The sequence below is a fragment of the Sprattus sprattus genome (genome assembly GCF_963457725.1).
Source record: "Sprattus sprattus genome assembly, chromosome: 7".
Lineage (NCBI taxonomy): Eukaryota > Metazoa > Chordata > Actinopteri > Clupeiformes > Clupeidae > Sprattus > Sprattus sprattus.
In genome coordinates, this window is record NC_137926.1 from 28,694,302 (window position 1) to 28,708,815 (window position 14,514).

Genomic DNA, 14,514 nt, shown 5'->3' on the forward strand with positions numbered 1-14,514 from the left:
CTAAACCAGTGTTTATAGTAGTCCTGCCTTGTGTTTTTGGGTACTTAAACAGAACCAAATGGCATATCCTTTTAACAGGGAAAAAATGTTGTGACCCAAGGGAATGACATCACAGTCTGTGCCACAGGCCCCATAAACAAGGAGGTGAGCGCGCGCACAGACACGCCACCCACGCGCACATGAGAAGTGGCTTTGCAATGGCGGAGCCTGGGGCTGCTTTGTAGTTGCCGTTTCTATTTTACACGCTGGTTTGTCATTGATCTCTTCGCTGCTTCCCAGCTCTAATTACAGTGATTAGCTGGAGAAGGGCTGCGGCTGGGGTCAGGCAACCTTATTACGGTGCCCTCGCCTCCGAAAACAACCAGCGTATGCTGCAGACGCTACACTGTTTGCTGCAGACGGACTGCCAAATTGGATGCCCCTAAAAAAATCTGCCTCCCTGCCTTCCAAAGGATTTGCTTTTCTTTCTCTCTATCTGTTCGGTTGGACAAGGCGACTGGGTGTCCTGTGCCGCTGACAGATTGCAGCAAAGTGGGGTGTTAAGGCATGCCTGGCTTATTTATGATCTGTGTACTGCTACATATCCTGAGCAGGCCGAGATGTTTTCCATCAGCCCTCTAGTGAACACAAGCCTGAGCGTGACTGTCGTCCACCAGGGAGCCAGAGAACTGTTTTGTGGGCGGGCGTCTGTCTTAACCAGACGCGTTCTCAGTTAGAGGTTAGTCTACTCTCTGCTTCCTCCCTATGTTGTGCGTCACTGTGATTTTTAAGGCATGTTTTTCTGGCTACCTCAGTAGCTACATTTCTCTTTTGCTCCGAGCGGCTTCCTTATTTTTGTCTTTTTATTTCTTGGCTAGTTTGTCATCGGCTTATGTTGAAAGGTAACGGTAACTTTATTTATTTATTTATTTATTTACTTTTTCAAAATGTTCATGCCTCCCATAAGAACTCTGCTACCATAGCACTAATGAAGGCATCATTCCTCTGAGAGGTAAAGCAAAACTGAAATGCTGTTTTTAATACCTAAAATTTCAGCAGACCAGAGCGTGCTGACGCTCAAGTTAATGACATTCCCTGCTCTGAAGCGACGCTCAAGAGCCTTCCGCAGTTGACTCCTGCGCAGATATTCCCCCGAGGGTGCTTAAAAACATGTGTGCTGTCAAGTGCTCAGAGCTGCTGGTGAGAAAATCTCCGAACAGTTATTCCACTTACCGCGGCTGGTTGTCAGCGTTCCTTGATCAGGCACACATGGAGCACAGATGACCTGCGCATCCTCGTTCCCTGCTGTGAACCCAACCAAGGGGTCAGCGCTGGGGTGTAGAGGCTGGCGCTAGTGCTCTGTGAGCGGGGCTGGAGCTGTTGTGTGAGTCACTGACCAGCACTGGAGACCGTGGTGACGGCAGCCTCCTCCAAAGCACGGCTGTGGGGCGTGAGTGAGGAGATTTGTTTCCTGAAGTGGGTTAAGCTTAGGAAAAAGTGATGGGGTGTGAAACATGCTCTGTCAGTGTTCACGTTCCTTATGTCGATCCTAGAGTTACTGGGTCAATCTGTGCTATAAATATGCTTATTATGTGGGTACCCAGAAATACAGCCTTTCACCTGGACTCCCCATCAATCTGTTCCGTGATTGCAGCTGCAAGTGCTGAGTGTCTAATGGTCTAACTGGACCCCCTGTAGGTGCACAGTGGTTGCCTCTTCCCAGAGTGGGGCTTTTTAATGCATGCGGCTTCGATTTCTTCTTGGAGTTCAGGATATTTCTGAGCGACCTGAGCCGGGGAGCATGGTGAGTGGAGTGAACTTTACGTAGCCCCCAGTTGTACTCCACCAACAGGGCTGATTGATTCAGTGTTTGCTCTTGCTTGTCAGAGTGCAAGCTCACACTCCTACTCATAATCCTTACTTGGAGCGGCCACCGATCAGGAGCCCCTCCCCCCTCACTTCCCCATTTCTCCCCTCTCTCGTGCTCCCACCAGCCTGGGGGGGGGGGGGGGACTGTGCAGTCAAGCCTGGGGAGGGAGGGGGAATCATGAATTCCTCATAACACAATCTGTCGCTTGATCAATAATTCAATTCTATCCAGGAGACCATGTATCTGGATCCAATCTCACCTGCGCCTCCCTTTGGCCTTCCCTTAACAAGGTGGGCGTTTTTGTCCTTGAGCCGAGGAGAGCAGCACATGCTGTGCCTATGTCCGAGTGTATGTCTGGGTGAGAGCGAGCAAGTGAGCTAGTCCAGGCTTCTCTCTCTCTCTCTCTCTCTCTCTTCCCTTTCCCTCTTTCTCTCTTTCTTTCTTTCTCTCTCTTTCTCTTTACCTCCTTCCACCTCCGACAGCTGGGTCATTTTTATTGAAAAAAAGGCAGAGCCTCATTAGGCTGTGGGGACATGGCTGAGGGGAAGTGGCTAACTCCTGTGATTAGAGCCCCACGTTCCACGGGGACCAGACCCCGGTAGGCACGTCCCTCTCATCCTTGTCCAGCGCTGTGCTCACGGCGGCCAGCCAACCGTCTGAGCTCCACATGCTATCTGCCCAGGTCACGGTCAAGAGACAAGGACACGAAGAGGCTGCCTAGAGTTTGCCTTGCTCGCTATCACCTCATTCTACATTGCTTGTGATTTTGTTTCCATCTGGAGGGGTGTTTTGGAGGAGGTGGGATGTATCAGAAAGGGCTCTCTCTCTCGCTCTCTCTTTGTTTCCCTTTTTCTTTTTTTTTCTTGATAAAAGGCTATGCATAAGGTCCAAGGACAAATGTGCTTTGAATGCGGGTCAGTGTGGAGAGGTTGTCTGGCTGTTTCTCCTCTCTCTCTTTGAAGCGTCCCCTTCTGCACCGGGGCCTGCCAGATAAAGTGGCATCTGTAAACTTTTTCTATTTTTTTCAATCCCTCACAGATAACCGCATTAGCTCTGAAGTAGGGAACTGTTTCTATCTACCCCCCCCCCCCCCCCCCCCCATTCCCCTCCTGCCCATGGAATGCATGGCTGCATTGTGTGTAATCAGTGGAGTAGAATGGGCCTTCTCTCTCTCTCTGCAGGTTGGAGGAGGGAGGAGTGGCGCTGTGGCTGCCTTGTCTCTGCCCACTGTCATTTCCATTAAATGTTGCCGTTGTCATCCTGCCTGGCCGGGCTCTGGGCAAACACAAGTCGCACAGTTCAGAAGAGAAGCCTCTTTGTTTCTCCTCTGCCAGCTGACACCTTTAGGGACTGGAGTGGACAGAAGATGCTTATCTGTTCCCTCCATGGCTTTTTCTGTTGTGGTTTTTACAGTTACACCTTTTCTTACACGTTTCTATATAAATGTGTTTGTGTCTAATGAACTGTTTTGCCTTCATCAACTACACATGTATGCCCTCAAACTTGTATGGGTTAAACCAACTTTGCTAATGTTAGCCTTGCCTGCTCCGGTTTGCTTTGTTCTAAATTCTAGAGCAATGTCTTTGGGTAAGATAAGGAGTCACGGGAATTGAGACAATTTGCTATAAATTTACCAATTGTTTTATAAAGGCCACACAAGCGCCTCCAGTCGTCCAATTCTATGTAGTGGAATAATCAGAGGTTTAATTAATGAAGGCAGTTCAGAATATCAATTAGAGCACATTTAATCTGCAGTCATGTCACATAGCCCAAACAATTATGACTGATTTCACTTCTGTTGTTGTTACTCGTGCCTAATTTGTTGTTTCTCTGTGAATGAATCAGGTTAATTTTGTGTGTGTAAAAACGGTTTGCACCATTTGCATTTTGGCACCATTGTTTACTAGCATTTTATACCTTTAACCCCCCCCCCCCCCCCTTTTGGTGTGGCATAAGGACAATTTATTTTGGAATACAAACAGCAGATGCATTTTATTAGCACCACTGATTCAGCAGTCATCGCCTCCAAACTGCACACATCTATGCAGGGCCTTGTGTTAACGTTGTTGTTCCAGACCTCTTTACACAATGCCACAGTATGTTTGTTTGTTTGCCATGAGCTGTGCGCTTGTGCCTTTTATTCGTGGCGCTATCATCATGCCAGAGGAAGCCCCATTGGGACTTGGTAGAGAGGGTGTGTGTTCCAGCTGTCACACTGTGTTGCTCACAAACTACCATCTAAACATAGATCGTCTTTAACATCAGAACGTGTCTTCATTCACCATTTTCATACAAACTCTTTGTTGGTTGTGAGACCCTCTTCTTCTGGTGTGAGAGAGCCCTCTGTGAGGTTTCAGTGTGCCCGAGGATCCAGCAGAGCCCCCCTCTGTTTCCCATGGAACCACGCGTGAAGCCAATTATTGCATTGTTCAGGCTCACCATCCAAGATTTGTGAATTGGTTGCATAGGAACCAATTAAAGAGGCAGGTTGTTTGCAGAGCGTAGCACAAATGTTTGATCACCATGGAGTGAGCAATGGTCACACATGTGGAGCCTTGTTTTTGGCATGATGCTCCTTTGGCACGTAGAAGAGAGGCCAGTATTGGTATGGCCTGCACGGCCATTCTAAGCTGATTCTAAACAGCCCGGAGCAGGTGGACCTTGGTGTGGGGGAATACGCTCTGCTACTCAACCATTACGACTTCCAGAACATGCACAGTGCAGCAAGTGTCTCAAAGCAGCAAGTCAAAAGCTACAGAATTATGTGTTTATGCCTTGAGCTTGCGCACAAAAAAGGAAAGAAAAAACGGGGGGGAAATCAACGGCTTAGGGCTAGGGGCATTCAGTAGCAAACATGGAGTTGCAAAAAAAGATTTCTTCAGTGAACTTTCTTGGGATTGAATACTAAGCAAATTTCTTATATCTACTGGTGAATGTATGAATGTGCTGACTTAGGTTAATTTTTTCCAGAGCTGGGGTGGGGGGTTGTTGCCACATGTCAAACATGGCCATGTGACCTTCCTCTAATCCCCTAGCTGTAGAGATGTGTACCCAGCCAGAAAAGCTGAAATAAGATGTGCACATAAGTTATTAAGAGCATTGTCTGTATATGTTGTGTTGTTGGGTGATAAGAGCTATTTGAACCTCTCCTTGCTTGCGATGGCAAGAAATGAAATGGTTAATGTTTGTCTGTGCTGTGAACCGTAAACTGTGGGTGCGGATGATGTCTGTTTAGAAAGAAAAAAAAACATGTGGTGAAAGAAAGCGGGGGCCCTGGAATGCTGACTGATATTTGTTATTTTTAAATATGGCAGCCGACTTAAAATTCGCCGCACGGCTACCAGTTTAAGCCAGTTTGGGATTTATATGCACTTGGAAGTGTAGTGTCAGCTGTGTCACAGCCACTACGGGCTAATGGCCTCTGGAGCAGATCCAGATATATCCCAGTCTGGAACCGTGCTGCCGTCGGGGGCTCAGACAGGAGGATCTCTTACCTGTGGAGCTCCAGCCAGCTGAGGAGACGCTTCCCAGACATTTTGTAAGTCATTTCAGGATTACACTTATCAACGCTCTCCAAGCCCAGGCCAGAAACCCGTCATCTGGCACCTGCTGTCTCCCTAATGCGCTAGAGGACTTCCAGAGGAGTCATTTAGCCTCCGTGAATATTTTTGCACCAAAAAAAGAAAAATTGGACAGAAATGTAAATAGGCTCTCATGCTTGTCTGCCCTCTACCTGTCTTTGACTTGTGGCCATGCTTTTTGAACCCAGTGTTTGGATCGGCCTCTCTAAATGAGCGCTGTCATGGCTGCTTGGCATATAGCCCCCTTCCCATCCATCCATCCAGGCTAGACCTCATATAGCACCCACACCCACAGCCATTGCCTGGGCACACACACCCCTGGCCGGATAAGCCTTTTGAGGGATTTGACCTATATCTCTGGATAACTGCGTTGTTCTTCCCTGGAAACGGCTCAGCCAGATGGGTGATTAGTCAGTGTTAATATTAACTGTAGTCTGACATTGTAGCTTGCTAGGTTTGAGGTGATTACTGCTGGACAAGACAAAAACTAGGTTGTATGTGTCTGCATATGATGCACAGTAATAAGTGTATTCAATTCATGCTGCGTGTAAATGTGAAATATTAACATTAGAATTGTGCCTCTGTTGCTGTAAGTCTTCACCTGCGTTGAAGACACATAGACATCTATTGAGACATCTATGACCCAGCAGAGCACAGAGGGTATTTAGAGGGTAACTGCAATTCATCATCGTCAATTCAGACAGTTATGGTCTTCTGACCTTATTCATCGTTTTTCGTGTGTGTGTGTTTGTGTGTCCTACATGTTTTGTCATATCTGCTTAGCTTTAATTAGTTTGGGCTAGCACGGGGATCGTGTTGGAATTGCCAGCGTTTAATAAGGCCCAGACAATAAACATCTCTCTCGGCGTTAATAAAGGAGTGTAAATTTGTTTAGTCTGCAGCCCTAATGTGATTTCGGAGTCTCGTCCTCCTCCCTGTCCAAACCTAAGGCTTCACTCACTGAAACACATCCAAGCTCCCCGCTCTATGCAGATGCCAAAATCCTGTTTTTACTGATTTCTCAAAAAATTTGGAAGGATTTCAGGGAAGCATTCCTCCAAGCTCTCCATCCATAGAGGTATAAATATATTATGCACCTGACCCAAATTTGTCTGTGAATCTGTGACTGCTTTGTTTGCAGTCCTGGTGTTTTTTGTTTTTTGTTTTTTTATTTTCTCTCTAATCAGAGTTGTATGTCCTTTCAGACCCCCTGCCCAACCCTCTCTCGCATTATCATTCTCTGTGTGTGTGTGTGTGTGTGTGTGTGTGTTTGCGCTAGTGTGGTCAGTGGATTCAGACAACACACACACACACAAACACAATCATGGTTTGGCTTTTGTTCCTGACTGGATTTGAGCTGACAGCCCGTCCCACAGACCCCCACCCCCTAAGCCCCAACCTTTCCTTTCACATCTGGGGGAGTTACCTGACGAGGCTCATTTATCACACACACACACACACACACACACCCAATGTGCTCCCAAACAGTCTTGCCACCTGATTCCCTCAAGGCCATGGGGAGCAGCTGAGTTTGTTCTGGAAAGAAAGGAAAGATTGGAATAGGACTCGGGTATCAGGTGTTCCTTCTCTTTCTCTTTCTCTCTCTTTATCGGCCCCTCTCTTGCTCTGCCTCTCACCAACTCTCTTTATCAGTCTATCTTTCTTTCTCTTTACTTTCATTTTGCTGCCTGAGGGGCATAGCTTCATCCAGGCCTCATGGTATTCCTCTTCCCACTTTAGTCCCCACTATTCCTCAGGTACTACATGTCCTGGACACACACACACACACACGCTTCAGCAGTGTTTCTGCCTGTGCCAGGTGTGAATGCTTCTTGCAGCTGCCTGCGTTGTGGCCACCCAAGGGCTCATTTGCATTACTGTACAAAGGTCTGTGTTAACTACATTTAACCTCTGTGAATGCAGACTGTTCTGTGCTTTTCACAATGCCACCCTTGTCCCTTGACTAAATACACATTGTCCTTTAAAAAAAATCTTGAATTGTTTTCCATTTCCCCTTCCATATACTGAAGGACATTTCGGAAGATATCCTGAGGCATGACCATATTGAATCCTCAGGACTCCAAAGGAAGAGCTCTGTGCCATCTTTTTTTTGCATTTTCGTAATGGCTTGGAAAACTGTCCTTTTTCCCGTTTCCAGCTTGTATCTTGCCAGTGATTGATAAGTCTGAGTCCCTGGCAATCCGTGAGTGTGTGTGTGTGTGTGTGTGTCTGCTAGTGTATGGGGAGGGATGTGGCGCCTGCCCTTGTTTATCTACCTTGCCGTTTCCAGATGGCGCTCAGCAGAAAGAAGCCACTTCCTGACACGCTCTCTTTCTCTCACTCATTACCGCCCGCCCATGGGCACACTCTCAGGAGTCTGGGCTGCCTTTCAGGGCCAGAACACGTTGCATGAGGTTGTGTGTGTCAGCGAGAGAGCCAGCCAGCCAGCCTCTGTGGCGGTGTAGAAATTAAAGTAGATACTCAGAATGTGAAATAGGTTTTGGGTGTGTATGTCTGTGTGTTTTGGGAGGGCAGCGAGGTAACTGGATGTCCACACCTGTTTCTACCTCTATTGGTGTTGCTGTTGGTTGTGTTTTAGGTGTGTGTAATTGCCTGTGCACACAATTCTATCTCTTCGCTTCCTGCCGCGGGTCACATCTGTCCTCGCACAATCACCACCACCTCAGCCTCCCGTCACACTGTCATTTGTCGCAGAGCTGACCTAATATCTCGGAGGTCACTGGACCTCTATGCTCCATCTGCCATGGCCATCGAGCTCGGGCTGCTGCTTTGGCTGGGATTGATGGGCGCTCGATTCGTGAGCCTAATCAGCTGCGTGAGTCGCCACCGATCCAAATGCTTATCTTGCTCTCGCATTGCCAGCGCAGCGCTAATGACCAGTGGGGGCTTTGCCGCAATTATCGCCTGTGCCACTCTGTCACGACCACAGCACCAATGCACGTCCTACACAAGGACTCTTTTTTTTTTTTTTTTTCTTATTTTAGTGATGCCGATTCCAGATCAACAACATAGATTTACAGTGAAATGACCTGTTTGCAATGAATGATGACCGCGTCAGTAAGTGTTTTGGCCACTTGTGTTTAGTGCTACCTCTGTTTATCTGGATGTCCCTGAAGCCTGAGATTTTGTCATTTTGGGTGAAACGGTATAATCAGTTTCTCCAAACCATGTCGTTTTCTCTCTGGGAGGCCGCCACCTCTCTCGAAAATGCATTATATTACAGAGGTGTAAAAACCTTCACTTCCTCCCCAGCTACTGTAACCTGACACCTAAATGAACACCCTCATTCAGCAGAGGATGCCTCAAGATTGTCGTCACTTGCAAAAACCAATGAATATGTAATATAACGTGCTGAATTGATTAGAAAGCACTCTGCCTGAGCCTCCCACAGCTGGTAAGCAATTGGCTTTCTCCTTGCGGGCCATCTGTAGTGTGTTTTTTTGGTGCTGAGGGATTTGAACTGAGCCAGATCTATAGCAGGTAGTTTGTCCTTGGTGGGACACCGTCTGCTCTGGGCTCTTTTGTGGGGAACAGGCCCTAACAGAGAAGCTCTCGTCATAGTCCACTGTAATTAACCACGGGGGGATTACCGGCTGGCTGGCCGGCCAATTCCAAACATGCAGCCATTCACACATGGCCAGTCCAGAGAACCTCCCCAGTGAGACGCATTCCACAGTGCTGAGTTACTAAAGCTCTGTTCAGGCAGCTTGCTAGAACCCTCCTAATAGAGTTCGTTCAGATGCTGACTATTTTTTTTCGTTTTGGAAAACCTGAGCATGTTTTTTCCTGTTTTAAATTTTTAATGACATCTTTTTCAGTGCAGACACACACACACACACACAGACAGTCAAGGGCACGCACGCACACACACACACACACTCTCTGTAGTATTATTGTGACTACTACTCCACACATGCACAGCCTTTTTCACACAGCCTCCCAGTTCTTCTGGCTGTTGTCAAGCGTGAGCTTAGAAGAATCTTCCTGTGGTGCCCAGGCCCCTGTGCCATGATGCTTGACTACAGACTCTATTATGGCCACTGGAGCGACTTAGACTGGACTGACTCCACAAGACAACTTGCTCCTGGCTCCTCCTGGGATGTGCGTCTCTCTGTGACATTACCCTGACACGGGCTCCACAGATGCAGGCAGGACGAATGCTTTCGGTGCCAAGCTGGGCGGTATTCGCATAATTGCGTTTACTCAAAGGCTCAGCGGAAGTCGAACTTGGTGGGTTGCACAAATTGAGACCCTGAGTCAAAGCCGGAGGAGCTGTCTGTCGGTGCAGACGGCAAAGACACAGAGGTGCCTTATGCTGCCATAGTGATCCTAATCGTTCTGCAGTTATTACGCTCTTAAACAAAGGCTAATCAACAGAGTGTGGACACAGCAATGAATAGCATGAATAATTGGCATGTTTCCATGCCCATAATGTGTTATTGCTTTCAGTCAGGTAGAATAGAAAAGAGAATGATACGTGGGTGACTTGATGCTCTGATGGATATTCTGTGCTTTGACAATATCAACATCTTCTCTCATAACCATGAGAGTTGTCAAATGTTGAAAAGTAGCTTTGAGTGTCTGTTAGGCTGCAGATTTGGAGGTCACCTTATTATGCCATGTCATACCCCCACCCATACACTCCCTCTCCCTCCCATCAGGCTGATGTATCTCATTGGCTTGAAATCAGGTGGTGTAATGGGGACTTGCTCTAAACAATCCTTGAACATCTGTCTCTGGCGTTAAGCATTTGCACGTCCTCCTCTTACAGTCACGGCGAGTGAACGATTTCCTCTCCCAGGGAAAGTCTTTTCTCCCCCTCCCTCTGTCAAATGAGGCCCTACTTAGGCTCATTAAATGTTTCCAAGACAATAGGAAATCAATGGTGCATACTGGTGTGAAAGAACTTTTTTTTTTCTTAATTCAATTTTCTCCCCCTACCTTTGTACACATCAACACATTCTCTCTCTCTCTCTCTCTCTCTCGCTCTCGCTCTCTCTTTCCCTCTCTCTCTCTTTCACATACGAAACCCATTTATGTATCAGGTATAAAACAGACATTTTCATTCCCACTCAGTATGAAGTTTCAAAGTATGAAGCAATGGTGAACCTGAGAACTTGAAAAATATGCACTTACATTTCAACTTCTGTTGAATTTTGGGGAAATAAACGGACTCATTGAGACTAAGAATGATGAGACCATTCTTCAACAGATTCAAGGTATCACATATTACTGCATTCAAGCATTACATGGTGTTGACCAACAACAAAAACAGATACCACCTTTTGAAATCCATTTATGTGTTTCATACCAATAAGATGTGCTTTGTGCCATTTTAAATTTGGCAGTGGGGGACACTGTTTGTACAGCTTACTTGTCTGTTTGTCTATGCAATATGTGGAAACAGGCAAGTAATCCATCGTTAAATAAGACACTCATTTTTAATTCATGTGTGACGGTTTTGTGAATTTTTGTTTTATTAATAAGCATTGATTCATCTGCTTAAATTGATGAGTTAACAGTTGCTAGGGAGTATTAATATGAACTAATTAGCTGCTAAGGTAAACTTATGTATTTGAGGCAAAGCAGAAGAACTCCACAGGCTGCCTGAGGGTTTCTACCTTTTCCCCCAAGTTTAATTGATGAGAATGTGATGTCAGGTAGATAACTAGCTTTTATTTAATGCAAGTTTATTTTAAGGTTTCCTTAGCTAGTTAGCTGGCATATCAAAGAGGCAGTTAAAGCAACCATGAAACACCATTTGCTGCATAGCCTGGAGCACCGTTTACTTTCTCAAAATCAGTTCACTCTAAACCCAACACTGCCTTAAATTGGTGATCACAACCACTTGATGATGTTAAATGGCTTCATATAGTCATTAAATCCTAACACAAATAATAGGACATCAATGGGGCAAGTGCTAACTCTCAATGTAGTGATCTTCAAAATCATAGTGTCATTTACGTTTTCTTTTGTATTTTACAAAAAAAGCACAAACAACAGGGTTGCTTTAATAATCATCGTCTGTTCAGGATTCCACCTATCAGATTTTGCCTTAGCTTAAAGTTTCCCACATAGTTGTGTGCCAAATGGGTTCCCAAATATAAATACATTTTCTCTGTTGTGTATTTCTACCATTTTAGGTAGAAATTATCTACCTAGCTACCAAAACATGAATAAATGCTAACTACTTGTCAATGAAATGAAGGAGCATGAATTGCTGAGTGAATTATCGTCCAGCTTGTTGGATGTAAATAATGCAACTTCAATACTAAAAACATGACTCTGCAGACTTTCTCACATGGGCAATAATATCGCCATGTTCAGTAGCCTGCAAAGTCTGTTTGAGCTGGTGATGTCATAAAACACAATAAAAATCGTTCACTTTATCGAGGCTCGTTTTAATGTTATGTTTAAAGCAGCAACAAAAACACTGACCTACATGTATATGCCGTAGAGATACCATCCATAGTGTATAACATTTCCTGAAATGCAAATGCAGGGAAAACATAACATTTTATGAATGTATAATAAAATGCCTAATGATCGAAGCTTCAGTTCTATTTTTTTTAGCAATTTCACTAAACCTAAAATAACCATTAGGAATGAATGCTCTGCACTAACTGAACTGTTTTGAAAAAAACCCTCTCCTGTTTGTGTTGAGTCTGATGTGATGGACTTGGCTCTGGATGTAACTCCTGGGGCTTCACCCACACCTTCTAAGCCCAAATAATTAATCTATCGGGGGCTTCTCTGTCGCCTACACCCTCTACGCCTCTAGACCCTCTCTCCCTGGTCGCCTCATTATGGCTGATCTCCCACCTGACCAGTCAGTTCTTCCCGTCAAGACGAACACACACACACACACACACACACTCTCTCTCTCTTTCTCACTCAGCATTTTTCATGCCTGGCTGTTGTCCTGTGGCTTGCTATCTCTAGCAAAACAGCTTGTGAATGCCATTTTGCCAAAAAAGGGAAACAATGCTTTCCCCTCGTGATTTTTTAATATCCTCCCTGAAACTGGCTGCTTCCGTGAGGCCAAGTTGAGTGGTTGTCATGCTGGCTGCGCAGTTCTGGAGCGTCTGTTGCAGCCCTGAGCCGCAGCCCATGCCACCCCACCCCACCCCACCCTGTCTCTCATTGTCTGGAATAATAGATGTAGCGGGTGCAGCTGCTCGGCGATGGGCACTATCACAGGAGTTATCTGAGGGCTTGAGTGGCCTGTGATGAATGTCTGTGTGCTCTCTGCCTGCGATCAATAAGCCACTAGGACCCAGATGAGCGAGATGGGCCCATTCACCACCACCATCCCGCTCCACCTCCACCACCGCCTGCCCACGTTCCCTCCCCCAGGCGGCCCGCACATTCTCCCCTGTGTTTGGGAACTTCTCTCTAACCCACCCCCCCCCCCCCCCCCCCCCCCTCCTCCCTTACCCTTCTTGGCTAAAATGAACCATTGATCTTTACCCTTGGTTTGGTTTTAATAGAAGACTTATTGCTTGCATAGCTCTGGTGGCGGTGATTGCTGCCTGAGTGAACGTGCACAAACACCACTTTGGAGGGATCGAAGGGTGAAATCGGAGACGAGGCCAGCCCTGTGCCCCCCACCCCACAGAGGTTTGATGTCCAGGCGCCCAGCCTCCAGCTCCTCACCCTCGCTCTCCTCCATGCCATTCGATCTCTGTGCTTGGTTCAAGCTCTTTTGGAAATCTTCAAAAGATTTTTTATTTTTTTCTTCAGAATTGCTTGCATTCTTAATCAAATAATTATTTTCCTGGGTTTTCCCCAAGTATACGTTAATATATGCACATGTTAATTAACATGAAACTATTGCAGATTTTTTTCACAATAAAGCACATGTACTATTGAGACATGCTTGCACTTCCACTGGTGGCTTTGCACAGTGGGGTCCCGGTGTTTGATCTGCGCGCACTGTAGCCTCCTCTGCGGTGGTGCGGATTTGAAATGAAAGGGAAAATCTCTCCCAGGAGAGGCCCAGCATGAGCCAAAAAGCCCTGTAAAGCGCTCTGACCAGGGGCTCAGTCTGCGGCTCTTCATGTTGACGGCGGGAGTCAGGAAAAAGGTGCCTTTTCTGTACTGTAATTGCCACGCTGCCCGGCAGCACACCTGTTGCTGTCAGTGTGTGTGTGTGTGTGTGTGTGTGTGTGTGTGTGTGTGTGTGTGTGTGTGTGTGTGTGTGTGTGTGTGTGTGTGTGTGTGTGTGTGTGTGTGTGTGTGTGTGTGTGTGTGTGTGTGTGTGTGTGTGTGGGTGGGTGGGTGGGTGGGTGGGTGGGTGGGTGGGTGGGGAGAAGTAAAATTGGTTAGGGAGGGGGGAGTGCTGCGCCCTGGTCACCCCTGTCGGCGGCCTGGCTCTGGCAGCGCGAGGGCTCGTCAGCCAGGGACTGACAGGGCGAGCTGCTCCCCTGCTCCACACCCAGCCTCTAATGAAGCTGGGGGTCAGCTGTGGTGTGCGGCTAATTGGCCAAGTTTGCCTGAGGCTCCTGCTCCCTTTGATTGAAGTGTCCAGCCAAGGCCTCCTCCGTGCCATGCTGACAAAAGTAAACCTTCCTGTGCTGGATGCAGACTCCAACACACACACTCACACACACATACGTGCAAAGCACATGCCGCTCACAGCCCCATCGAACAACTATGTCTTTTGGCCCTGTCCACCTGTCATTGGCTTATCAATGCCTTAAGAAAAAGTCTGCACTTCAGACGCCTAAATCTGCTTTGGTCTATGGTAGGATTTATAACCTGCTGGCTATTATAAAGAATGGATGCTTGGAGAAAGAAATGTCTCCGGGACGCTTCTGGGTTCTGTAATCAGCAACAGTCCCGCTAGATTCACCAGTCAGGAAACAGCCGAAGACGAGTGTATCCGCGCCTGCCAATTATTTTGTGTGTACACCAGACATCGCTACAAGGGGGTGGACGGTGACTGTGGTTAAGGGTGGCAGAAGTTGACAGGAAATGCTAACATTCCTTCCAGCAACTTTAAGCCATGCACCAGTCAGAGAAAATGCAATTGGTGCCATTTCGAGTCATTTTATTTTGGGA